The sequence below is a fragment of the Carettochelys insculpta genome, chromosome 14, assembly GCF_033958435.1.
Source record: "Carettochelys insculpta isolate YL-2023 chromosome 14, ASM3395843v1, whole genome shotgun sequence".
NCBI lineage: Eukaryota > Metazoa > Chordata > Testudines > Carettochelyidae > Carettochelys > Carettochelys insculpta.
Window position 1 is genome coordinate 44,947,999 of NC_134150.1, and position 25,262 is coordinate 44,973,260.

At 45.3% G+C, this 25,262-nt stretch overlaps 1 long non-coding RNA gene across 1 annotated transcript in view; it reads left to right on the top strand.

Moving 5' to 3' along the window:
• Positions 1–447: 447 nt before the first annotated feature.
• LOC142020871 (uncharacterized) overlaps positions 448–25,262 on the top strand; it is a 210,341-nt gene continuing 185,526 nt past the window's right edge. Inside the window, exon 1 of the long non-coding RNA XR_012647531.1 lies at positions 448–514. This is a non-coding gene — a long non-coding RNA (uncharacterized LOC142020871). The remainder of the gene's footprint in view (positions 515–25,262) is intronic.

Here is a 25,262-nt window from a genome sequence, read left to right on the forward strand (position 1 = left end):
GAAGCTGCCCTCTTCCCTTCTCGCAGCCGCTGGCGGCCGCATTTAAGCTAAGCCCAGACTTCGACTCCGGTCCCCGTCACCATAGTAACTGCGGCGGGCTGCTCGCGTTTAGGCGCAGCTGCCGTAGTCCGTCCCCATAGCAACCGGACGCTGGGCGTCCGCGACGCCTAGTTGCAGGAGCTCATGGAAGGGTCCCGCCCTCATCCCTTTTTTGTCCAATGGAGCGAGACTATAAGCGAGATGTTGTATTGCTACTGGGGACGGAAGCTGTTCTTCAAAACTAAGCCCCGCCCAGGCGCCCCTGTGTTCAAGCTGGTCTGACTCCGAGCCCCGCCCCATTGGCCGTTGATTGGAGATGTTTTCGCCGAAGGGGGCGGGAGCGCGGCCGGAGCGCAGCGCGAATGGCAGAGTGACTTGTCTGTCAAGGGCTGGGCGGGTGGTGGGCATGGCGGCCTAGTTCGAACGGCAGCCTGGAGCGGCGAGTAACGTGGCGCGCGCGGGGGGGACGCCTCAGGTGAGGGTCCGAGGTCTGGTCGGTCGGGGGGACCCCTGTCACGAGGGGCTGTGACGTGCATCAGGCTAGTGCTGCGAGGGGCCTGTGCTGGGGCTAGTGCCTTGTGAGGCCGGGCTTGGCGGAGGCATAGCCGGGTGACGTGCTGGGGGTGGCGCGGGGGTCAGGGTAAGACCCTGTGGGCCCTCCGTGGGGCGAGCACGTTGTGTGCTGTGCACCAGGCCGGGCGAGGTGTGCACCGCCAGCCGGAGCAGGCTGCCCGCTGGGTGGCCCCTGAGCCGCTCCTGGGGGGCTGCCCAAGCACTCAGCTGACTGGGCACGCCGAGTCAGGGCACTGCCTGAAAGGGTGCGGCCTTGATGGAGACTACCGACCTGGGGGGGTCGGAGTAATGGCGGCGGGGTGGGGCGGGTCAGAGTCAGTGTTCCCTCTAGCTTCTTCCGTCCAGCTGTGCAATCGGTTTTGTTATGTGCCCTGGGGCGCGTGGGATTGTGCCCTCCCAGTACAAACACAAGCTGCTGGCTGTGGGTACTCTCCGAAATCTTCTGGGCAGCCCCTGAATCTCTCCTGCCCAAGCACTCATATTACACAAACACTGAGTGGAGTAATGGCTTGAGCAGAGGTGACTGCTGCTGAAGGACACACACAGGGGGCACGGAGCATGTTACCGTCCCTCCTATGTAAATCCTTCCTGTGCAACCCCTAGCCAGGGTGTAGGGTGGAACAACCCTTCTTCTACCCCAGATCCGAACCCTGCCTGCCTCTTCCTGTCCTATCCCTGCTTCATCCCCTCCCTTAGGTTGAGAGGCCAGGGGACTAGCAGGGAGGGAACCTGGCACTGGCAGCAGGGTTTAGGCCCCCTTGCACTCACGGGCAGAGGTGGGGGGAAGCAAAGCAATGTGATCCTAGCTCACTCTGTTCCCCTGGCTCCCAGCCTCATTGCTTTGCTTCCCGAAGGTGAATGTGTGTGTGGGGGAAAGGGTCCAGTGATGTTTCAGGAGCTGGGGGAGCAGAGTGAGCTAGGGCCACATTGCCCTGTTTACCCCACTGCTGCTAGTGGGTTCAGGGGGAGCCCTGGCCTCTGCTGCAGCCAGCCCCCTTTTGCCCTGCACCATTTGCTAGGTTTCCCAGGGGATCTAGTCCCTTGCTTCTCCTGTCTACGGTGTTTGGAGGGCATGTGCTTCTTTTGTGCCCCCATGCATTGCCCCTGGCCTTGGGAGGAAGGGGCATTTAATATAGGGGTGTGTGTGTAGTGCCATGCCAAGGAGAGGGGCCTATGATGGAGATGGGTGGCTCTTCCACATTCTTCAGTCATGAACTTATATTGATATAAGTTTATAGGGTAGGCTAGGGCAGATAGACAGAGCTAAATTAATGTAAATTAGGTTCCTTTCAGCTCACAGTAGCAGGGCCCATGCAGGGCATATGTCTGCACCACTGGAGGATTGAGGCTACGGCAACTGATCCACCTGGGTTGATTTAATGGCTCTGTTTGAAGACTGTCTAAACTGACCACCAAACCCATCCCTGCTGACTCCAGTACTCCACCAGAATAAGAGTTTCTCCCATTAATGCAGCATGGTGTAGGCCAGGGGTCAGCAACCTCAGCACATGTGCCAAGAGTGACATGTGAGCCAGTTTTGATTGGCATGCAAGGACTCCGGCAAATGGACTCCAGCCTTGAGGGAAGCTTTTAACCCCTCCTCCTGATGCACAGGGGAATATGATGCTGGTACAGCATCTGCCCAGATAGGGCCATGGGTGCATTGGAGCTAGTTGTGTCTCTCCGCCCTCACCTCCAGGCAAGCCCGGTGGGCTCTGGGCCCTGCCATGTGAGGCAGCTCCCTGGAGGCAACAATGTCTGGGGTGCACGACAGAGAATTCTGCCATGGCGGGCAGCTCTGGGGATGTGGTAGCACATGGGGCAGGTGGGGGGCAGGGGACAGAGTGCAGATAAGGCATGAATGGGATGTATGTAGGGTCTTGGGAGAACTTGCCCCACTGCCTGGGCTCTGCCCCCCCCATGCCAAGCTGAGTGAGGAGTCAAGGCATATGCTGTGTGCAGCATGCTGGGGTGGAGGGAGCCTGTTATCCAGCCCAGCCCAGGGAGACAGTGGTCCATCCCCAAGGGGGCCCCAGTCTGGCTCCCCAAGGGAGGGGAAGGAGCCAGTCTCCTGGCCAGGGAAGGAGGGGCCCAGCCCCCTCTCTACAGGGGGACAGTGGCTTAGCTCACCACACAAGGGAAGGTGGGGATCACCCTCTGCCCTCAGCGGGGAAATGCTTGAGGGAGAGGAGCTGCAGGCCCTTTGGTATGGCAGGGAAAAGGGCAGGACAGTGTGCCCCAAGCACAAGGGGAGGGGGCTCAGCAGATCATCCAAGAGGCATTCATGCTGGCTGTACCCAGCCACTGCTGGGAGATGCGACATGGCAGCATCCCTGGGATGAGAGGAAAGGATGCCACTTCTCCTGCCCCAGCATGTGCTGGTCCTACCCAGCAGCAGTTGTTATGCTTATAAGAAGTACATGGGCTCTTTTTAGAGAGGCAAGGCGAGAACACGGTGTTTATTGAGAATACAGCATCATTTATATTATATGCATATAACATACATAGTTTATTCAGAGGTGCGCACACACACACACACACACACACGTTTTGTGGTTGCTTACAGTTACCAAAGGTTGCTCACTCTAATCCATTGGCCAGATGTGAGTGGAGTGAGGTTCTGTTGAGCCAGATTAATGCTCCAGTGTTGACAAGGTGAGAAGAGGAACCTAACCCTGTGGTGGTGCACACATAGTTTATAGCTTTTAGCCCATAGTTCTGGTTCTGTCCCACTGCCCCAGGCACCATGAGTAACCAGATGGGTTTGACCCTTTCCCACTGTCCAGGTTTCTGTGTGACTCATCACCTACAGATGGGACTTCATCTTCCTCTCTGGGTGGGTCACTGCTGTAAAGTCCAGTTCTCATTGTTCTTCAGTCACCAAGTCTGTCTTGTCCAGACAGGCTGGCTCCAGAGGGTAACTCTTTAAGCATCCACATTCACACTTCCGGGTGGCTCTCACTCATTTTCAGACAGCACAAGGATTACAGGCTCGTACAAGAGTAAAATGGAATTTTAGGTACAACATGGAATCCAGTACAAAGTATGTTATGAATATAAAATAACCAATATAAAGGATAATACGAAGGTAGAAAGTAGTATATACAATAAATCTAGAGAGTATTACAAAAGTCTGTGGCCTATTAAAAAGATACAGGGTGATACCAAGATACATAGTAATACAAAGTTCTATTAAAATATACCTAGCCATTTAGGGTTGCTACACAATCCTTGAGGTGACCAGTCTCTCTTACTGCCAGGAAGGCGGAAAGCATCTGGCTCAAACCAACATTGCTGTGGCCTCATGGGAGTGGGCAACCTGTGTCCATCCAGAGACTTCTGTAGCACAGCAATATCTTGCCTCCATTGTTATTCCCTTAAAGAATAAAGTTCTCCAGTGTCCAAATAGTAAAGCTCTGCATCTTAATTTATTGTTAGCTAAGCTGTTATAAGTAGGACTGTTTAGTGACTTTAAAAAGTTATCACCAGCACTCCAACTGTACATGAAGGTCAAAAGTCAAATTTTGTCACTCTGCCTTGGAAAGGTTGCTGTTCCCTTATGCAGACGCTGCAGTAAGTTGACCTATGATATAGTCTCCAACCTGTGTTATTCTTGCATCTAGAGTGGTGTTAATGGAGGTTGACTTTACCCGTTGTGTAGATCTGCCTTTAGAGTGCAGTACTTTAGCACAGTGGTCATAAGACCTCAGTGATTCAGGAGCCAAATTAACAATCAGCATTGCCCAAAAAAACTAATTTATTGCCTTTGTCCATCTAATTCTCATCCATCCCCCTGTGAAAGCAAGTTGATGCCATCCCATTCCATTTTGTCAAGAGTGATGTTTTACACACATGCCTTCCCATTGCTTTCTGGGTGACAGGAAATTTCTCTTTTTTTCTGCTTTCATCATTGACCAGCTTTCTGCTCAGTGTAGTATTGTTGACAGGAGAGTGGAGTTAAACAGTTCTTGCCTTTTCATCATGGGCAGATAATCATCTGTTTAAAAAGTCTTTATTTTATTGACACTTGCCCAGCTTGCCTTTCTTCTCCTACTGCATTCCCCTTGGAATGAATTGTCTATGGCCAGGTGTTGACATACACATGTATTGTGGCAGTTTCCTGTTGGCCCTCAAGGGGTTCCTGTGCTTTATGGTGATTTTCTAGTGTGCCTCAGAGACTCATGGTGGCCTCTTTGCTGCCTGGGTTTTCCCAAAGGCAAGGGTCTTCATTTACTGAGCCATTCTTTTCCCAGGCAAGTTATAGGTGGGGGTAAGACAGACCCCCTTTATAGGTTTCAGGCTGCTCTTGTTAGCCTAATAGGGTGGCCTTCCAGGGGAAAGGGAAGTCCAGACCCACCCACTACCCTGGACCCCAACCCAAGATCCCTAGGACAGGGGAACAGCTAGTGGGGTTCTTGCCCCTGCCTCACCATAGCATCCTCTCCATGGGCTATTTTGCCCACCATTTCCCTCTGGTACCTAGCTGAGCTGAATCCTCTGGCCTTCTACTCCCTGCATGCCTCCTAATTTTCCTTTGCTGCCTGGGAGGAAGTGTTTTATAGGAAGCCCGGAGGCCTTAACTGGCCATGGGTGCTTGATTTGTGCCCTGTTGCAGGCTGGCTCCTAATAAGGCCACAGCTGCCTTTGTTGATTGAACTTAGTTAGGAAACAGGAAAGCATTAACCCAACTTCCGATAAATCTGCTTTCTCTCAGGACTTTGCAGCCCACAGGCTGTGGTCTGCCACAGTATGTTGACCCACTTGATTACTTTCCCATTCAGCAATTCCATCTGCACAATGCTTATTCCACATTATTATGAAGGAATGCCTGTAAAGGGTTAAACCCAGAAAGAAAAGGTTCTCTGTGCAGGGCAGCCAGGTGAGCCAATGGGGAGATTGATCCTTTTCTGAATGGAAACAGTTGCCTACTGAGGGGTCTTTGTGTGGCTGATGTAGTTAGATGACAAAGATGACTGACTTTTAACTTAATTCAGTAAATATCCTGGCCACATCATAATCAGTGCATAGATATGCAAGAAGAAAGGAAATGTTTAGACAGACATGAACAGGTTATTTTTGTCTTGAATTTGGTGTGGGCGTTTCAAGGCTGGTTGATGTATTTTTCCCCTGTATTCTGTAGTGTCCAAGGTGAATCCCAGGGAAGTCATTCTCTGTAGTCTAACCTTGAGGGTTTGAGTTGCTTTTAATGTATTACACCCAGCAGCCAACTATGCTGATTTAGAGCAACAAAAATGGTTAAGGGGCTGGAGTACAAGACCCATGAGGATCGGCTGAGGGATTTGGGCTGTAGTTTACAGAAGAGAAGACTTAGGGGTGGTTTAATAGCAGCCTCAACTTCCTGAAGGGGAGCTCTAAAGAGGAGGGTGAGAAACTATTCTCAGTGGTGTCAGATGGCAGAACAAGGAGTAATGGCTGAAGTTAGAGGGAAAGGTGTAGGTTAGATATTAGGAACAACTACTTCACCAGGAAGGTGGTGAAGCATTGGAATGTGTTGCCTAGAGAAGTGGGGGGTTCTCCATCCCTTGAAGTTTTTAAGACCTGGCTTGACAAGGTCCTGGCTGAGATGACTTAGTGGGGGTTAATCCCTCTAGAAGCAGGGGGCTGGACTAGATGACCTCCTGAGGTCTCTTCCAGCCCTGTGATTCACTTTGATATTTTTCATCTTGTGTTAGTAAACTAGTTTTTAAGGGAATAATTTAATTCCTGTGTCCTAAAAGAGTGTCTGTGTGAATGCCTGCCTAGACCAGAAGGTCAGCTATCATATTATAGCTTAATTTCTTATCTCTGTTTGAAGACCCTCCTAAAGGAGGGGGAAGCTTATGGTTACCCCACAGGGGGATATCCAAGTGTGTTGTCTTGTTTTTTTTTTTTAAAGGGATTTCTTTTCTTCACATGATGGTCGTGGCAATTACCCCCCAGAGTCAGGAAATCTATAACCTTGAGGAGCTTTTTTAAGTAGAGCTGATAGAGGCAAGGTATTTAAGCTTTTTGCAGGCCCCCACTTTCTGTACTCAGTCTCAGAGTGGGATGAGCCCTAACATGCACTTGCCTTATTGTCAATGTGTTTACTTCCAACTAGATATCCTGTGAAAGTATTTGCAGTTGCTGCACTTTGTTCTCCAGTTCTGTTGTGTTCTTTGCCACTATTACACACTCCTCAGTGAACAGAAGATGTATTAACTGTACCCTGTCTAACCTAATTCTGTTTTCCCAGCTCAGTTTCTTGAACATTATTCCATACTTCTGTAAAGAGCTTTGGCGAAATTGTCACCTTGTTTGATGAGATAACATTATTCAGTGTCCATAGGGAAGTCAAACAATTGCTGTTAATTCCTTCCAGTAGGTCAAGGTAACATGGGCTGATTCCGGTATTGTTGGGTAAATCATTAGTCTCCACTGGGTCGAATGCTTTTTTGTAGTCAACAAATACAAGACCCAATGGAATTTTGTATTACTTACGTTTTTTAGTGAGCTGCCAAATGAGTGGATGTGGTCAGTTGTTGAAAGCCCTGAGTGAAAATCAGCTTGTTTTTACATTTTTTGAACTTCAAGATACTACTTAGGCTGAGTATGACATAGTGAAGACCATATACACTTGTGAAAGGAGTGTGATTGTATGGTAATTGACCAACTCTTTTGAATCACCTTTGTGTAATCGGTAGTATTTTTGATTTCTTCCACATCTCTGGAACATGCTTGCTATTGTGTAGATGGTGAATCGTTGCGCCAATGCTTTGAAGAATGTATCTTCCCCTGCTTTGAGATATTCTGACCAAATATCCACTAGTGGGCTCTTCCCTCTCTTTATGAACTATATATACAATTTCTTCCCATATAATGCTGGTAGTAACTTCTGTAGCCTGCTCCCTTGATGCTATATGCTGGATATTGACATGTAAGGCATAGAGAACATTGTAGAATTTTGTTCATCTTTCTCCTGTCCAATGTTCTTTCACTGTTTTCAACCTGTTTCAGACTAATTTATCTTTCTGCCTTTTTCAGACTTTTGTTCTTTTTCAGCTGCCTCTCTATTTCTTCTTTCTGAAGTCTTTAAAATCTTATTTGATCTTTATGCAATTTTCTTTACAGTGTTCTGTATGTTTCACCCATTTTCCCTTCTAATTTCATTTGTGCCCTCCTCACTCGGATTCAGTGTTTCCTTGCTGGTCAGCTCTTTGGGTCCCATTGTCTTCATTGCTTTTGTCGTCTTAACTGCTGAGCTTATCTGCAAGATAAACTCCTAACAGTCTTCATTGAAGTCCTTGTTGACCTTATACTCAGGTTCATTTCACTCTTTTCCTGTGCAGTAGTAACAGAGAGGAAGCCGTGCTAGTCTATACACTATCAAAACAAAAAGCAGACAAGTAGCACTTTAAAGACTAACAAAATAATTTATTAGGTCAGCTTTCTTGGGACCGACCCACTTCTTCAGACCACAGCCATATCAGAACAGACCTACTGCTTTTTTTTGTTTTGATAGTATATAGACTAGCACGGCTCCCTCTCTGTTACTACATTATTTAAGATTCTTCTGGTGTCTATCTGCACATAATCAGTTAGATTCAGTGTGATTGCATCTAGGCTTTTCCTTATCCCCTAACAATGTTGGTGTTTTTGAAATATCATATTCATTATTTGGAGATGATTTGTCTCTATGAAGTCAATCAGATGTAAGAAATGATCACAGAGCACAACTTTATCAAAATTTTCACAGGGTTAGGGACAGTGCTGGCAATGGGGTTTGTTGCAAAGAAAGGTTCCAGGATTAATATTTCTGTGTTAGGGGGTGTGGTTGCTAGTGAGAATTTTCTTGAGGTTGGGTGGCTGTCTGTAGGAAAGAACAAGACTGTCACCTAGGCCTGTCACTCTGTCTACATAGTTACACTAGAGACATCATCACTGGACCCAGCCATGTCAGTCACATGATCAGGGACTCCTATTCCTGCACAATTACTAATGTGATATATGCTATCTTGTGCTAGAAATGCCCCTCTATCATATATGTTGGCAGGGGACGGATGGCTCAACGGTTTGAGCATTGGCCTTCTAAACCAAGGGTTGTGAGTTCAGTCCTTGAGGAGCCCATTTAGGGATCTGGGGCAAATAGATTAATTATAGGAAAAAAGGGATGGTGGTTGCTCCTGCCAAGAGGGCAGGGGACTGGACTCATTGATCTCCTGAGGTCTTTTCCAGTTCTATGAGATGTCCAATTTTCCAGTATAAAATAATGTATGGAGATACACAATTGCTTTGCCTAAGAATGAATGGACACAAATAAGACATTAGGAATTTGAATACACACAAACTGATAAGTGAGTATTTCAACTTAGCAGGGCACACTATTGAAGACTTAATGGTAAGTGTTTTTAAAGTAGAGATTTTAAAACCAGATTACAAAAGGAGACAGTGAATTGGAATTATTTTCAAGTTTGATACTTATCACCATGGACTCAACAAAGATCACAATTATCTGATGCGTTACAAGGACAATTTCCCCATCTTTGATATTCTCAGTGATCGCAGGCATCCCACTTAACTTAATAGACACTTGTTAGCCTCAAGAGTTATTTATCTCTTAAGAGGAGTTCCATCTTTACACTGTTGGAGAAAATGGAGTTGACAACTCTGGCACCTTCTTGGTTCCTCTGAATGCCTTGACCTTGGCCAGTCTGGTTACAGAGATGGGCGTGGTTGTGTTATTGAATGATCTCTTTCTCTCAATGGAATAATATCATGTCAGGGGATTTTCCTGACACATTTGTGGAGCTGCTAGCGAGTGACTCCATCCTATCTTTCTGAAACAATACAAATGGCACTTGTAGCAACTGTTCCTGTGCTTCTAACTTTCTTTCCTTCATACGAGGGACTGAATTTGGCTTCTAGTCCAGGTTTCAGTTTATTTTAAAAAAGGGACATTAGCAGTTACCTTTTAATTTATGCAGTAAATTAAATGGGATAACTGCTAATCAGGGTAGGCCAGGATGAACCCTGAGAGAGGCATATGTGGCAGTTACCATTTACTGTATGCAGTAGTTCAATGGGGCAACTGCAAGTGCACTTTTAAAATAGATTTAGGTTTACCCTTGTTTGAGTTTACAAACATTTCCTTATAAATGGTGCTTGGTAGTGGGCATAATCCTACTGAAGTCATTGGGACCGCACTCAGTAAGCACTCTGTGGAGCAGAATGTTTGCATGTTTTTTTGCAAAACGAATAAACACTGTAACTAAGTGTGTACTTTATGAATTTATTTGTTGCTTGTAGTTTAGATTTCTAACTCTGTGTTGTGCTTACAAGTGTTCTGTAGTGGTGTGAGGAAACTTTTACGTTGGGCCCCACATCTTTGTATCTGCAATTAGCAGGGTTCCCCCGTCGGACCTGGAAATGAGTAGCGGTCTCCCAGAAGTGATGCACCGTGCTCCCTTGGTGGTAGCATAAGAATGGCCATACTGGGTCAGACCAAAGGTCCATCCAGCCCAGTATCCCGTCTGCTGACAGTGGCCAATGCCAGCTGCCCCAGAGAAGGAGAACAGAAGACAATGATCAAGTGATTTATCTCCTGCCATCCATCTCCTGCCCTTGTACTGAAGGCTAGGGCACCATACTTCACCCCTGGCTAATAGCCATTTATGGACCTAACCTGCAAAAATGTATTGAGCAATTTTTTGAACCCTGATAGAGTCCTGGCCTTCACAGCCTCCTCCGGCAAGGAGTTCCACGGGTTGACTGTGCGCTGTGTGAAGAAAAATTTCCTTTTATTAGTTTTGACCCTACTACCCATCAATTTCATTTGCTGTCCCCTAGTTCTTGTATTATGGGAAAAGGTAAATAATTTTTCTATATTCACTTTCTCCACACCATTCATGATTTTATATACCTCTATCATATCGCCCCTCAATCGCCTCTTTTCCAGACTGAAAAGTCCCAGTCTCTCTAGCCTCTCCCCATATGGGACCCGTTCCAAACTCCTAATCATCTTAGTCGCCCTTTTCTGAACCTTTCCTAATGCCAATATATCTTTTGTGAGGTGAGGAGACCACATCTGCACGCAGTACTCAAGATGTGGGCGTACCATAGTTTTATATAGGGGAAGTATGATATCTTTTGTCTTATTATCTATCCCTTTTTTAATAATTCCTAACATCCTATTTGCTTTACTAACTGCGGCTGCACACTGCGTGGATGTCTTCAGAGAACTATCCACTATAACTCCAAGATCCCTTTCCTGATCTGTCGTAGCTAAATTTGACCCCATCGTGTTGTACGTGTAATTTGGGTTATTTTTTCCAATGTGCATTACCTTACACTTACCCACATTAAATTTCACTTACCCAGATGCCGTGGAGGTTAGAGGCAGGCAACAGAGGCAGTGGGAGCCAGCAGAGGCAGCAAGGGAGATAGAAACAATTAGAGGGAACATTGGTTTGGGGTGAGATTTTAAAAATCTCAGTGAAACACACAAGTCCAATGCTGGGGAGTCAGGTTAAAGGGGCTTCTTCCTTTACCACAGTGCAAACAGTCCCTGGCTTGCTCTCATGCTGGGTGGAGGCTAGGGGTGGTGTTTCCTAGAGCAGCAGTATGGGTAATGACAGGCGCTGTCCTGCTGGCGCACCACAGGTTACCTGAGTGCAGCCAGGCAATGTGGGGGAGGGGGCAGAGGAGGCTGTACAAGGTCAGCTGGAGGACTCACAGGAGTGGGCTGTACACTGCGGTCGGGTACTGGGCTGGGAGGAGGCAGCAAGCGGCAGTGCATATGGCCCCGGTGCACGGGAGGAGTGGCACACTGCAAGTGAGAAAGTGGCAAGGGCATATGCTTGCCTGCACTCCCTCTCACAGAGGTGGATTTGTCCATTGTTAACGATATTGCAGCTGCAGGGACTTTGCTTTGCGCCCCCGCCTCCCGCTTATGAAATTTCATGCCCCCTACCCAAGGGGGCACGCCTCCCACTTGGCGCAGTGCTGTTTTATAATACAGTTTGTAAAAAGTAATGAATTCTCAGTAATACAAGACTTCTTTGCAGTGCTCTGCTATTAAACCTTCACTGAGAGGTAGAAAGCCTTTGTCAGTTCTTGTATAGATTAGCATGGTTATATTGTTCTAATTCTAACAGGTAACAATAAAAGCAAAAAAACAAACTACTGAGGTTTAGTACTGGAATATATTCTTTACTTGAACTGCTTTATTGTGCAAACACTTAGATTCTTCAATATGACAACATCCAATATAAAAAGCCTCCATTAACAGTATGTTAAGGCTTCATAGTTCAGTACTCAAAAATAAGAAAAGCCCAATGTGAGTTTTTAAAATATACAATTAAATATACAATTAAAATATACAATTAATTTAAAATATTTTAAATGATACAACTAGCTGGAATTTCCAATTCTACGTAATGAATGCCTAATTAGGCCCCCAGCCTTTGTTCTCCATCCCATCTAGGGATCTCTCTCACAAGAAAGTACTGAGAAACATGGTCATTTCTCTTTCTCTCTCAGCTGGGAACAACAGCGACCATTTCTAAATAGTACTGAGGGCAGGGTTCTATTTCTGTTAATTTCTTATTCCAAGGAAAATGGAATGCCTTATTCACATATTGATTCTTCAAAAGAGTATTCAGGTTCTGTAAGTGAATTTTCTCCATGCAGTCATATAAATTGCTGTGTATACCAGCATTGCTGACTTTCAAGAAACTTCTAGAAAGCATTGCTTCCTGTGACCTTGAGAACATCCTTACATGGCACTAATTGTGTGGAGTTGAAGCTATCAAAGGGCCATGAAATACAAGATATCTCACTTTATTGCTTTCTTTCTCTAGCTGTAGGTATAAGGATATTCTCTTGCTACCTGTAGAGTTTTTGGGGATTTTTACCTAAACTTTCTAAATTGCAGGTTGGACCTGACGAATCCTGAAAAAGGGAATTTGTTGGATCAGGGGAGGTCCCCTGCTTCTGGCTGCGTAGACCACTACACCTCCCTCTCCCCGCTTCTTCCACCCTGACAGGCCTTCCTATTGCTGGTCCGACTGGACCACAGATCCCCAGCTGGGCTGCTGAACACCACTTAGGGCCTGGATGCCACTCTGGTGGACTGCTGCAGGCCACCTCAGCTGTCACTGTGGTCCTGGCTGTGCTGTTAGATGACAGTGTGTCCACAGATGTTGTTCTGGACCTTGGTCCAGCCAGATTTTTGAAGGCAGACGCCAGCCATGCAAACACTGTCTCTGTGCCTGGCTCCAGCTCGTGCCCCACAGACACCACTTTGGCCCCCGGGTTCTCTGGTCCTGGAACATCCATGACCCGATGTTGCCGAATGAGTGAGTCCCTGATCTGGGAGGTGCAACCTGTAGTACATCAGAAGCTAAACTTTCCAAGAGTTTGGAAAGTACTTCAAATGTAGTGAGTATCGCCATTCCTGTCAGGTGTGTGTTCTTCTAGCCATCCACTCAGTTGATGTGCTAAGTGTCTCCAACCTGAATGGATCCCAGTCTCTGGCTTGATCTTGGGATCCAGTTCCCTAGATGCCCTTTCTATGAGCAAATACATAGTCTAATACAGTACTCTCTTAGAGCTGAAGTGTGCTGTCCGGCCTCTTGAGGTGAAGCATTGACCCTTCAGATTCCCTCATATTTAAACACATTGTTTGCTCCTTTTCTTAAGTACAAGAGAGGGTACAGATCATATAAAACAATGAACCTTGCATGCCTTTCCCTGCCTCAGTTTCCTTGTCTCTCCTGGGCATTCTGTGGGCTGGATCAGAGCTCTTTGGGTAGTCCAGAGTGCTTCTGCCTCTGTGCATTGTTTGTAGGCTGGGATGTGGATCTTTCTTGCTTTGCACTTGACCAGTCTGACACGTCTTCTTCCTTGCCCCTCTTTGGTCCTGTGTGCCTATATATTTAACTCACCATCCTAGGTGTCTTTTTGTTTTGTCTTTTGGGTGTTTTTTCCACTGCCCTCCTCTCTCTCCCTCCAGTTGGGGGGCAGGGGGCAAGGGGCAAGGAATAGGCTGAGACTTTTTTTTCCCCCCAAGGATGAAGCTATTTGTACTATAACTTTTGTGTAGCCATAATATCATTCATGTTAAGTATTCTCAAGTTGCCCAAGTGGGTGCTACCACAAATAAATAATACTAAGCTATTAAAATAGGATTTTACAGTATTTTTTCACTTACATGAATTCTTGGAGCTGTTCCACATTGCTGTGCAGTTGAGTTCTGTTGCATGGAATATTGATCTCAAAGGCTTGATTCTTGGTGTAAGGGGTCTGTACTGATATGGGAAAGAGACACCAAACTTTCTTTATGATGGAGACCTAATGAGCAGGTGTCCTGAATTTCTTTTTATCGTTAACTGGTTTTAAACTTGCCTTTTATTCTAAAGGTGCCAGAATTAGGGATGTTGAATCTATGCCATTGAAAGAGCAGGATAAATCCTGGTCTCCCAGGCACCAGTGTCTTCGGTGCCTCACTCTGTGGGTATACCTACGCTAATTCCTGTCAATGTGCAGCAGTTGATCCAGTGGTGATTGATATATTGAGACTAGTCATCTTCTTGGCAGTCACTCAATAATGAGTAGGATGTCTTTATGTCATCCTCCTATTTGTAACAGAGAGGAAGCCGTGCTGGTCTATACACTATCAAAACAAAAAGCAGTCAAGTAGCACTTTAAAGACTAGCAAAATAGTTTATTAGGTGAGCTTTCGTGGGACAGACCCACTTCTTCAGACCATATCCAGACCAGAACAGACTCAATATTTAAGGCACAGAGAACCAAAAACAGTAAGGAAGGAGGACAAATCAGAAAAAGATAATCAAGGTGAGCAAATCAGAGAGTGGAGGGGTGGGGGGAAGGTCAAGAATTAGATTAGATTAAATCTAAATTCTTGATTTATATTTAAATCATTTAAATCGTGATGGGAACTTTGAGTCACTATAGGGGCTCATCTGCATACTTGGCTCAATCTAATTCTTGACCTTCCCCCCACCTCTCCACTCTCTGATTTGTTCACCTTGATTATCTTTTTCTGATTTGTCCTCCTTGCTTACTGTTTTTGGTTCTCTGTGCCTTAAATATTGAGTCTGTTCTGGTCTGGCTATGGTCTGAAGAAGTGGGTCTGTCCCACGAAAGCTCACCTAATAAACTATTTTGCTAGTCTTTAAAGTGCTACTTGACTGCTTTTTGTTTTGATACCTCCTATTTGCGAGTCTGATGGCTGATCACCCCAATTCCAGAGCCACAGATCTTATCACAGAAAAGTCAGGTGTTAGTAGCTGTTGGAGGGGCGTCGGGCAGTTTTTGATGGTCTTTTCTTCTTCTCTGCCTGTCCTCATTTGCACTGCAGTAGCACCTCTCAAATTGCGCCACCCCCTCATGGATTACCGTTCTCCACTGGGGATGGTCTTGGGCCAGGTTCTCCCAACTGTCAACACCCATGCTGTACTTTGTGTGCCTTCAGCGTGTCCTTATATCGCTTCTGCTGGCCCGCCGTGCTCATCTGTCCTTTCTCCAATTTGGAAAACAGGATCTATTTTGGGAGGTGCTGATCAGATATCTGAGCCTTGTGACCAGTCCAACAAAGTTGTTGGTGAATGATAATGGCTTCAATGTTGGCCATGTTCGACTCTTCCCGAACACTAGTGATCGTGCACCTATCCTCTCAAGAGATATTTAGGATTCTCCTGAGGCAGCATTGAAGATATTGTTCAAGTGTCTTCCAGTGACACTAGTATGTTGTCCAGGTTTCACATGCATATAGTAGCATTGGAACAACAACTACATGGTATATAAGGAGCTTTGTCTTAGGATAGATGTCCTGGTTCTTGAAGACCCTTTGTCTCAAGTGGGTGAAAGCAGAGCTTGCATGGCTCAGACGATGCTGGATTTCCGTGTTAATGTTGACTTAGCTGGAAAGATGACTTCCAAGGTATGGGAAGTGCTTCACATTTTCCAGTAGTTCTCCATTGACATCAATAGAAGGTTCATGAGATTGTCCTGTTGGTGGAGCACCTTGGTCTTTTTGATGTTCAGGGTGAGGCCGAGACTCTCGTATGCTTCAGCGAAGGCACTTAAGATGGTCTGAAGGGCTGTGGGAGAAGGAGGAATAACTATGTTGTCGTCTGCATATTGGAGTTCCATGATCAAAGTTGTGGAGGGCTTGCTTTTAGCCGTCAGTCTCTTGAGATTGAAAAGCTTCCTGTTCATTCCATAGACAATCTTCACACCATCTGGAAGCTTGCCATCAATGAAGTGAAGGGTTATGGCAATGGAGATGCAGAACAGTGATGGGGCAATGATGCAACCTTGCTTGTCTCCCATTTTGACCTGAAAGGGATCGCTTTGGAATCCATTGTTCAATACTGTGGCAGTCATGTTGCTGTGAAGCATCCTTAAAACGCTAATGAATTTTTTTGGGGTAGGCGATCTTTGAGAGGATGGTCCACAGAGCGCTGCTTTGGTCAGGTCGATGAAATTCATATATAAGTCTTGGTTGTGTTCACAGCATTTTTCTTGCAGTTGCTGGGCAGTGAAGATCATGTCTTCTGTTCCACGGGATGATCCGAAGCCACAATGGCATTATGGGAGAATTTCTTCTGAGAATGGCAAGAGTCAGTTTGCAAGGATTTGAGCTAAGATTTTCCTTGCTGTTGCCAGGAGGGAGATGCCACAATAGTTTCCACAGTCTGACTTGTTGCCCTTCTTGAAAAGACTGACGATCACTGTGTCTCTGAAATCTTGTGGTATCTGCTCACTATCCCAGATCTTGAGACTCAGTAGGGTCCACCTTCTTTGAAGACTGCAGTAGGGATTCCATTTAGTCTGGTTGCCTTGTTGCACTTCATCGCTTTGATGGCAGCTTGGACCTCACTCAGGGTAGGAAGTATTGCAAGATTGTCTCTAGGTGGTTGCTGAGGGATTTGATCAAGGGATTCTAGGACCACAGGGGAGGGGTGGTTCAAGAGCTCATAGTGTTCCTTCCAGGGAGAAGCAATGGCTTCATTGTCTTTCAAGAGTTGGGTACCATCCTTTCATCTCAGGGGATTGATTCCATGGTTTCTTTATCCATAAACAGCTTTGGTAGCATTGAAGAAACCTCTTGTATCGTTGATGTCTGCGAGATGCTGGAGTTCTCGCACCTTCTCAGTCTACCACAGTTTTTTCAGAGTCCTTGTTTTACGTTGCACTTCTGCCTTGACCTTAGCGTGCACTTCTCTTCGTTGTGCAATTGATGTCGCTTTGCCAGACCCTAAAGGCTTTCCTTTTTGCCTTAATCGAATGTTCAGTTTCAACATTGTTCTCATCAAACCAGTCCTGATATTTCCTGATCTGGTAGACAATGGTTTCTCCACAAGCGCCAGTTATGGCATTTTTCAATTGACATCAGTGTTCTTCCGTGTAATCAGGGTGTACAGTCAGCCACTTCCTTTGGCGCACTATCTGGAAGTCACTTTGTCTGATGGGGTCCTTCAAGCCTGGCACATTGATCTTTCGTCAGATCTGTTTCCTCTGACTTCTCCATTTAGAACATAAGAACATAAGAATGGCCATACGGGGTCAGACCAAAGGTCCATCCAGCCCAGTATCCCGTCTGCCGACAGTGGCCAGTGCCAGGTGGCCCAGAGAAGGAGAACAGAAGACAATGATCAAGTGATTTATCTCCTGCCATCCATCTCCTGCCCTTGTACTGAAGGCTAGGGCACCATACTTCACCCCTGGCTAATAGCCATTTATGGACCTAACCTGCAAAAATGTATTGAGCTCTTTTTTGAACCTTGATAGAGTCCTGGCCTTCACAGCCTCCTCCGGCAAGGAGTTCCACAGGTTAACTGTGCGCTGTGTGAAGAAAAATTTCCTTATATTAGTTTTGACCCTACTACCCATCAATTTCATTTGGTGTCCCCTAGTTCTTGTATTATGGGAGAAGGTAAATAATTTTTCTGTATTCACTTTCTCCACACCATTCATGATTTTATATACCTCTATCATATCGCCCCTCAATCGCCTCTTTTCCAGACTGAAAAGTCCCAGTCTCTCTAGCCTCTCCCCATGTGGGACCCGTTCCAAACTCCTAATCGTCTTAGTCGCCCTTTTCTGAACCTTTCCTAATGCCAATATATCTTTTGTGAGGTGAGGAGACCACATCTGCACGCAGTACTCAAGATGTGGGCGTACCATAGTTTTATATAGGGGAAGTATGATATCTTTTGTCTTATTATCTATCCCTTTTTTAATAATTCCTAACATCCTATTTGCTTTACTAACTGCGGCTGCACACTGCGTGGATGTCTTCAGAGAACTATCCACTATAACTCCAAGATCCCTTTCCTGATCTGTCGTAGCTAAATTTGACCCCATCATGTTGTACGTGTAATTTGGGTTATTTTTTCCAATGTGCATTACCTTACACTTACCCACATTAAATTTCATTTGCCATTTTGCTGCCAGTCACTCAGTTTGCTGAGATCTTTTTGTAGTTCTTCACAATCCCTTTTGGTTTTGACTGTCCTGAACAACTTGGTGTCATCTGCAAACTTTGCCACCTCACTGCTTACCTCATTTTCTAGATCATTGAGGAACAAGTTGAACAGGATCGGTCCCAGGACTGACCCCTGGGGAACACCACTAGTTACCCCCCTCCATTGTGAAAATTTACCATTTATTCCAACCCTTTGTTTTCTGTCTTTTAACCAATTCCCGATCCATGAAAGGATCTTTCCTCCTATCCCATGACCGCCTAATTTACATAAAAGCCTTTGGTGTGGGACCGTGTCAAAGGCTTTCTGGAAATCTAGGTATATTGTGTCCACTGGGTGCCCCTTGTCTGCATGTTTATTAACCCCTTCAAAGAATTCTAATAGATTAGTTACACGACTTCCCTCTGCAGAAACCATGCTGACTTTTGCCCAACTATTTGTGCTCTTCTATGTGCCTTGCAATTTTATTCTTTACTATTGTTTCTACTAATTTGCCTGGTACTGATGTTAGACTTATCGGTCTATAATTGCCAGGGTCTCCTCTAGAGCCTTTTTTAAATATTGGCGTTATATTGGTCGTCTTCCAGTCATTGGGTACTGACGCAGATTTAAAGGATAGGTTACAAACCACTGTTAATAACTCCGCAATTTCACATTTGAGTTCTTTCAGAACCCTTGGGTGAATACCGTCTGGTCTGGAGACTTGTTACTATTCAGCTTATCAATTAACTCCAAAACCTCCTCTAATGTCACTTCAATCTGGGAGAGTTCCTCAGATTTGTCACCTAAAAAGGCTGGCTCAGATTTAGGAACCTCTGTAACATCCTCAGCCATGAAGACTGAAGCAAAGAAATCATTGAATCGCTCCGCAATGGCACTGGCATTTGGTGACAGTCCTAATCACCATTGTGGATTGAATAAGGTGGTGGTCAGTCCAGCAGTCATCAGCACTAGTCATCGTATGTGTGAGAAGGACATCACGCCAATCCCAAGCGTGGGCGATTGATATAGTCTGTGAGATGCCACTGCTTTGAGAATGTTGCCATGAAGTCTTAAATTTGTTTTTCTGGCAGAACAGGATGTTCGTGATGACGAACTCGTGTTCTGTGTATTTTGTAAGGAGGAACGCTGCATTGGAGTTGCTGACTCTTCTTTCCCAATGGTAGTCTGCCAGAGATTCGCATCTCTTCCAACCCTGGCATTGAAATCCCCCAAGAAAATAATCTTATCTTCTTTGGGTATGTCTTTCAGGACTGTGTACTTTTGGGCGTAGGACTTCTTTCACATCATGTTTGGTATCTAGAGTTGGTGCCTAAGTACTGATTACAGTTGCCCATTGGTTTTTGGCAAGCTTCAAGTGGAGAGTAATGTACTCTCATTAATGCCAACAGGGACTTTGAATGGGATCTTCGTCGGCTCATTTTTTTGATGGCAAATCCTACTCCATTAATTTGTTTTTCTTCCTTTTGGGGTTCCTTTCCAGAAAAATGTGTACCCTCTGCCTTCTGCTCTTAGCTGTCCTCCTTCTGGTCTACACGCTTCTACCAGGGCAGAGATATCTATGTTGAATCGTTGCAGCTTGCGGTCAGTAGTTGCTGTGTGTCTTTTCGGGTTGTTCATTGTCTGAGTTGTCCAGTAGAGTCCAAATATTCCATGTTCAAAAGTTTACTGTTTAACTGCATGGAGGTGACCTCATTGGATGGGGTTATCCAGTGAGGGGGATTGAGGTGGCCTATGTTTAGGGCACCTTTTCTAGCTCCCTTCCCATGTGGGGTGAGCAGAGTGGATCCTGAATATGGCTGCTCAGTCGTGGATAAAGCAGCCGGATCATTCTACCACCTCAGTCCTCCAAACAGAATGACTGATACATATATACACTGCCTACATGCTGGTTCATGACTGAAAGCTTCCAGCTTTCACAATCCCGCTTCTGCTGCCATTCGCCAGCCACTGTAGGGGTTAAGTTCAGGAGAGTAGTACACAAAGGAAGATACCTGTGCGTGACTTCTTTTAACATGGGGGAACTGTTGCACTGCAGCCACCACACAGTTCTTGACAGATAGAAAACTCAGGTCCAATGGCATGGCATGCACGACAACTGGGAGTCTCCCGTCAGCTGCAGCCTTTGTCTCCCTTTGCAGCTTTACCTTTGCTATCCTCCTCCTGTTCCACCACTGAGGACTTTTAGGATCGTTCTTTGTCTGGAGCCTCCACTTGATCTTGCTGCCATGGGTGATCCTGCTGGGAGTATGAGATTCCCTGTGGCATTGCTTTTTGGTTCATTGGAACACACAAGCTGACTCATCATGACAAGGTGATGATCTGGAGAGTAAGGTTGAGACTAGTATAGAATAGACAAATTGACTGCTGATTGGTCTTGTTGACTCTGGTACTCTACCAGATGAAAAGCACAAGGACTGTTGATGGGAGAGCATCTCCTGTTGACACACTGTAGTGAAGACACCATTGTAAGTAGGTCTAACAACGTCAACTTTGTACCTGAAGTTGCATAACTTAGATTGATATCCACCCCTAGTGTACACCACTGTTCCCTCTAATTTTTTCCATCATGTCCATGTATGTAAATTAGTTATATGCATTAAGGCATGTGTGGATTTGAACCACCACTAGAAACACATGCTGCCAACTGTGAGTAGTGTGGGTGCTCTGCTAATAAGTTGGTTGACATTTAAATCTCTCCCAGGTAGCCACCCGAACACTCAGCTTACAGGGAACACTGATGCAGATCAGCTCTGTGGTGTGCACTGAGGTTTTCGGGGCATAGGGAAAAGACACTGTACAGCAGGAGTTAGTAGTGACATCATCAATGAATAGTGATTCCCAGTGCTTTTTTTTGTACTGATACTTGCTGGTATCTCAGCAGCCCCAGCCATAGGATTGGCTGGTGGCAGGGGAGCTGGCAAAGCACCAGGTACTTTTTTTGTACAAAACAGACACTCCTGTTATACTGTCTCTGGAGCAGAACCTGGCTTGTTTTAAGAACTGCATGCTGCTCAGAGAAATCCTTGTTTCCATGTTTAAGTGCACTGTCGAGTAAGGAGAAAGACCTTTGCTCCTTTTCTCGCTGCATACTTTTGTCTGGGTCAGTCAGAGTCTGACTCACGGTTAATAGTTATCTTGGTTTTTGTATAGAACTACATCAGAATGTGTTCCATATTACATATGTTATATGTAAAGTGACCAAGTTTAAAGTTTCTGTTGGAATTTAATTTTTGTATATGACTTTTTAGGAATTTAATTGTGCAACCTTAAAGTTACAATCACACTCTTTCTAGTTGGATATTATAGCCAGTACACAGGTGCTATTGTTAAGATTGCCTTAAGATTTCTATTCATGACTTTTTACAAAATGTTGAGATTTTGGGCTGAAGTTTTTTCAGTCTAGTTTTCCACTTCTGCTGAAAGGTGTCTTCCCTCTACCACCTCCTTAAGTTTGAGGGGGAAAAATGTCTCCTTTTGAAAATGAAAAGAATGTATTCTTCATATTAAACATACTTGTTCATTTTGTAAAAAAAAGCCCTAGAATGCTGAAATAGAAATTTGAGCGAGAAGAGGTGATTTTTTTCAGTAAAAATTGCTTTTGATTTGGTCGAGTTGTGAGGATGTAGAAGTTTTATTCATGTACATACAGTAAGCGTTTGTGTTTACTGATCGTACTTTTGCATTCACATGTGTACAACTGTCATAGTTATTTAAAAGCATATCCATTAAACAAACATCTTCTAACACTGAAAAGGAAATTAAGCTGTGTGTGCATGTGTAACTAAATTAGTGACAGAGAAAAAAACTAGTGAAACTGCATTTAGACTCTTCCTTCCTTGCTTGTGTGATTTGTAGAAATAGTAAGTAGTCAGGCGTTTAGTGAGGAGCATAGCTCTGACGACTCTTAAGACATTTTAATTAAAGCAACGACAAAGGGTTTTTTTTTTTTCCTGCCGACACTGTGTTCATTTCCACTAATATGTTCGTATACTTGTGGATCAAAATTATTGTCCATGTGAGATTTTATATTAATCTAAAACTTAAGTTACTAGATTTCAGCATTACATTCCAAGACTCAATATTGCCCTTCATAACCTGGAACTAGGTGGATTCAAGAACACTCAAACATGTTCCAGGAAAACAATTATGTTGGGTGATTTGAATGGCAGTATTGTCTGAAGTCACTCCTGAGTTTGGCATGTTCTAATACAGGGGTCTGCAATCCCCAGCACAAGGGCCAAGGGTGCCATGCAAGCCAGTTTTCATCTGCATGTGAGGCAGGAGTTCAGCCTTGCCCCTCCTCCCTCATACAGCCAGGAGGTTGCTCAAAGCCAGGCCACCTAGGTGTATTAACAAAAGACCAGCTAATGATACCAATCACCATCTAAATTGTAAAGCTCTGCATCTTAACCTATTAATGAAGCTGTTGTAAGTAGGACTATTAATGACTTTAAAAAGTATCAGTGGCTCTCAGACTGTACATAGAGGTGAAAAGGTCAAATTTCAGCACTCTGTCTTGGAAAGGATGCTGACCCCTGTTCTAATAAGTCCCAGAGGAAGAGGGTCTACTGGTTAAGCTTCTCTAGTTTAGCACCCTTGGGACCTGACTAGTGCTGAATGAGAGAATTTGCTGGACCACAGGAGGTCAATATTGTCTAGCACATTACCAACACTTCCACTGCTATCTGGGTTCCTAGAAGACATTTAGGGGTAAATTACAGCTAAACAACTGCACAGAACACTGAGAGCCAGGACTGGTGGCTGACAACAAACTGTATGGGACCTCAGGAAACTTGGCCACACCAATGATAAGCTGTTGTTTTGGCTAACTAAAATCATGCTGGATTACAGATGTTGCCGGATGAGAGAGGCTCAGCCTGTAGAGGACAGTGTGGTGGTGAAGTAAACAAAGGTGCATAAATTGGAAAATCCTCTGGTAAATTGAATTTGTAATGTGAGCATCACCAGGGTGCTTGTGCATGTGTATAATGTCCTCCTGGGGGAATTCTGCATCACTGTGCAGGCACAAGTGTCAGATGGGTACAGTTAGACTGTCTCTTCAAAGACAAGAAGAAGTCCTGCGGCACCTTTATAGACTAACAGATATTTTGGAGCATAAGCTTTTGTGGACGAAGACCCGCTTTGTCAGATGCCTGAGTTGGAGGGTTTCAGAGGAGGGTTTAAAGAGGGAGTCTCAGTCAAGGGGTGGGCCAGAGTTGACAGTCTTTTCGGTCATGGAGGATGTGGCCCATTATCAGCAGTTAAAGTGGAGTTGTGAACATCAAGGCTGTGTCTACAATAGCTCCCAAAATTTTGAGGAGTAAAGGGACTTTGAAGTAGCCCAGGCACTTCAAAGCACCCACGGGTGAGCCGCAGCCACACGCAAGCTGGCACTTCAAATTTAACACTTCTCAGTTGCCGCGGGAGAGAATTAGCTAAATGCAGTGCTGCATATGCGCTGCGGCACTTCATTAATAATCTTCTGACACCCTACTTACCATGCTCCCTTCGAAGTTGGGAGCTAGTGTAGATACAGCCCAAGAGAGGAGAAATCAAGTCCATTCAGTCAATGGAGGATGTGGCTCATTATCAGTAGCTAATGTGGAGGTGTGAACATCGAGAGTGGAGAAACTACTTTTGTAATGGGCCAACCGCTCCCAGTCTCTGTTCAGTCCTTGGTTGATGTCAAACTTGCAAATGAATTGCAGCTCTGAAGTTTCTCTTTGGAGTTTATTTTTGAAGTTTCTGTGTTTGTAGGACTGCTACTTTTAAATCTGTTACTGAGTGTCCAGGGAGACTGAAGTGTTTTCCTACAGGTTTTAGAATTTTACTGTTCCTGATATCTGATTTATGTCCTTTTGATTCTTTTACATAGAGACTGTCCAGTCTGGCTAACGTAAATTGCAGTGGGGCGTTGCTGGCACATGATGGCATATATTATATTAGTAGATGGGCAGGTGAAAGAGCCCGTGGTGGTGTGGTTGATGTGTTTAGGTCCTGTGATGATATCGGTGGGGTAGCTATGTGAGCAGAGTTGTCACTGAGGTTTGTTGCAGGGATTGGTTCCAGGTTTAGAGTTACTGTGTTGTGGTCTATAGTTGCTGTTGAGAATTTGTTTAAGGTTGGCAGGCTGTCTGTAGGCGGGGACATGCCTGCCTCCCAAGGTCTGTGAGGGTGAAGGATCATTGTCCAGGATGGGTTGTATATTACTGATGACGTGCTGGAGAAGTCTTAGCTGGGGGCTGTATGTGGTGGCCAGTGGTGTTTGTGTTGTCTTTCCTTGTTGGGCCTGTCTTGTAGCAGGTGGCTTCTGGGTACATGTCTGGCTCTTTCTTTTTCTTCGCTTTCTTAGGTGAAGAAATTAGATTAAATTCAATTAGTTTGAGGAAAGCTTGGTAAAGGTCTTGTAGATGTTTGTCTCTGTCTGAGGGATTGGAGCAAATGAGATTGTACCTTCGTGCCTGGCTGTAAACAATGGATCGTGTAGTGTGCCCTGGATGGAAGCTGGTGGCGTGTAGATAAGCATAGCGGTCTGTGGGTTTCTGGTACAGGGTGGTATTTATGTGACCATTAGTTATTTGCACAGTAGTGTCCAGGAAGTTGATCTCTTATGTGGACTGGTCCAGGTCGAGGTTGATGGTGGGGTCGAAACTGTTGAAATCATGGTGGAACTCTTCAAGAGCCTCTTTTCCATGGGTGCAGATGATGATGTCATCAGTGTACCACAGGTAGAGGAGGGACACTAGGGGATGAGAGGTAAGGAAGCGTTGTTCTAGGTCAGTCATAAAAATGTTGGCATACTGTGGGGCCATGAGGGTGCCCATAGCAGTGCAACTGATTTGAAGGTATAAACTGTCCTGAGATCTCAAATAGTTGTGGGTGAGGACAAGGTCACAAAACTCCGCCACAGAATTTGTACAGGCACAGAATTCACTTCCTGCACAAATGTATTTGCTTCTCCACAGAAAAATTACTTTCTGCTAGGGAAGCCACAAGAGAGGTCACATATATCTCATTACTAGTGAGCATATGTTGTTTGAGGTAGCTGATGGAGAGGTAAATTGCTGAGAGGGGAGGGTTGGGGATGCCCAGAGTACCCCCAGAAACCTCCCAGCTCTGAACCCCTCCCTCAATTCCTGCTTCCATTGCATCTCAGCT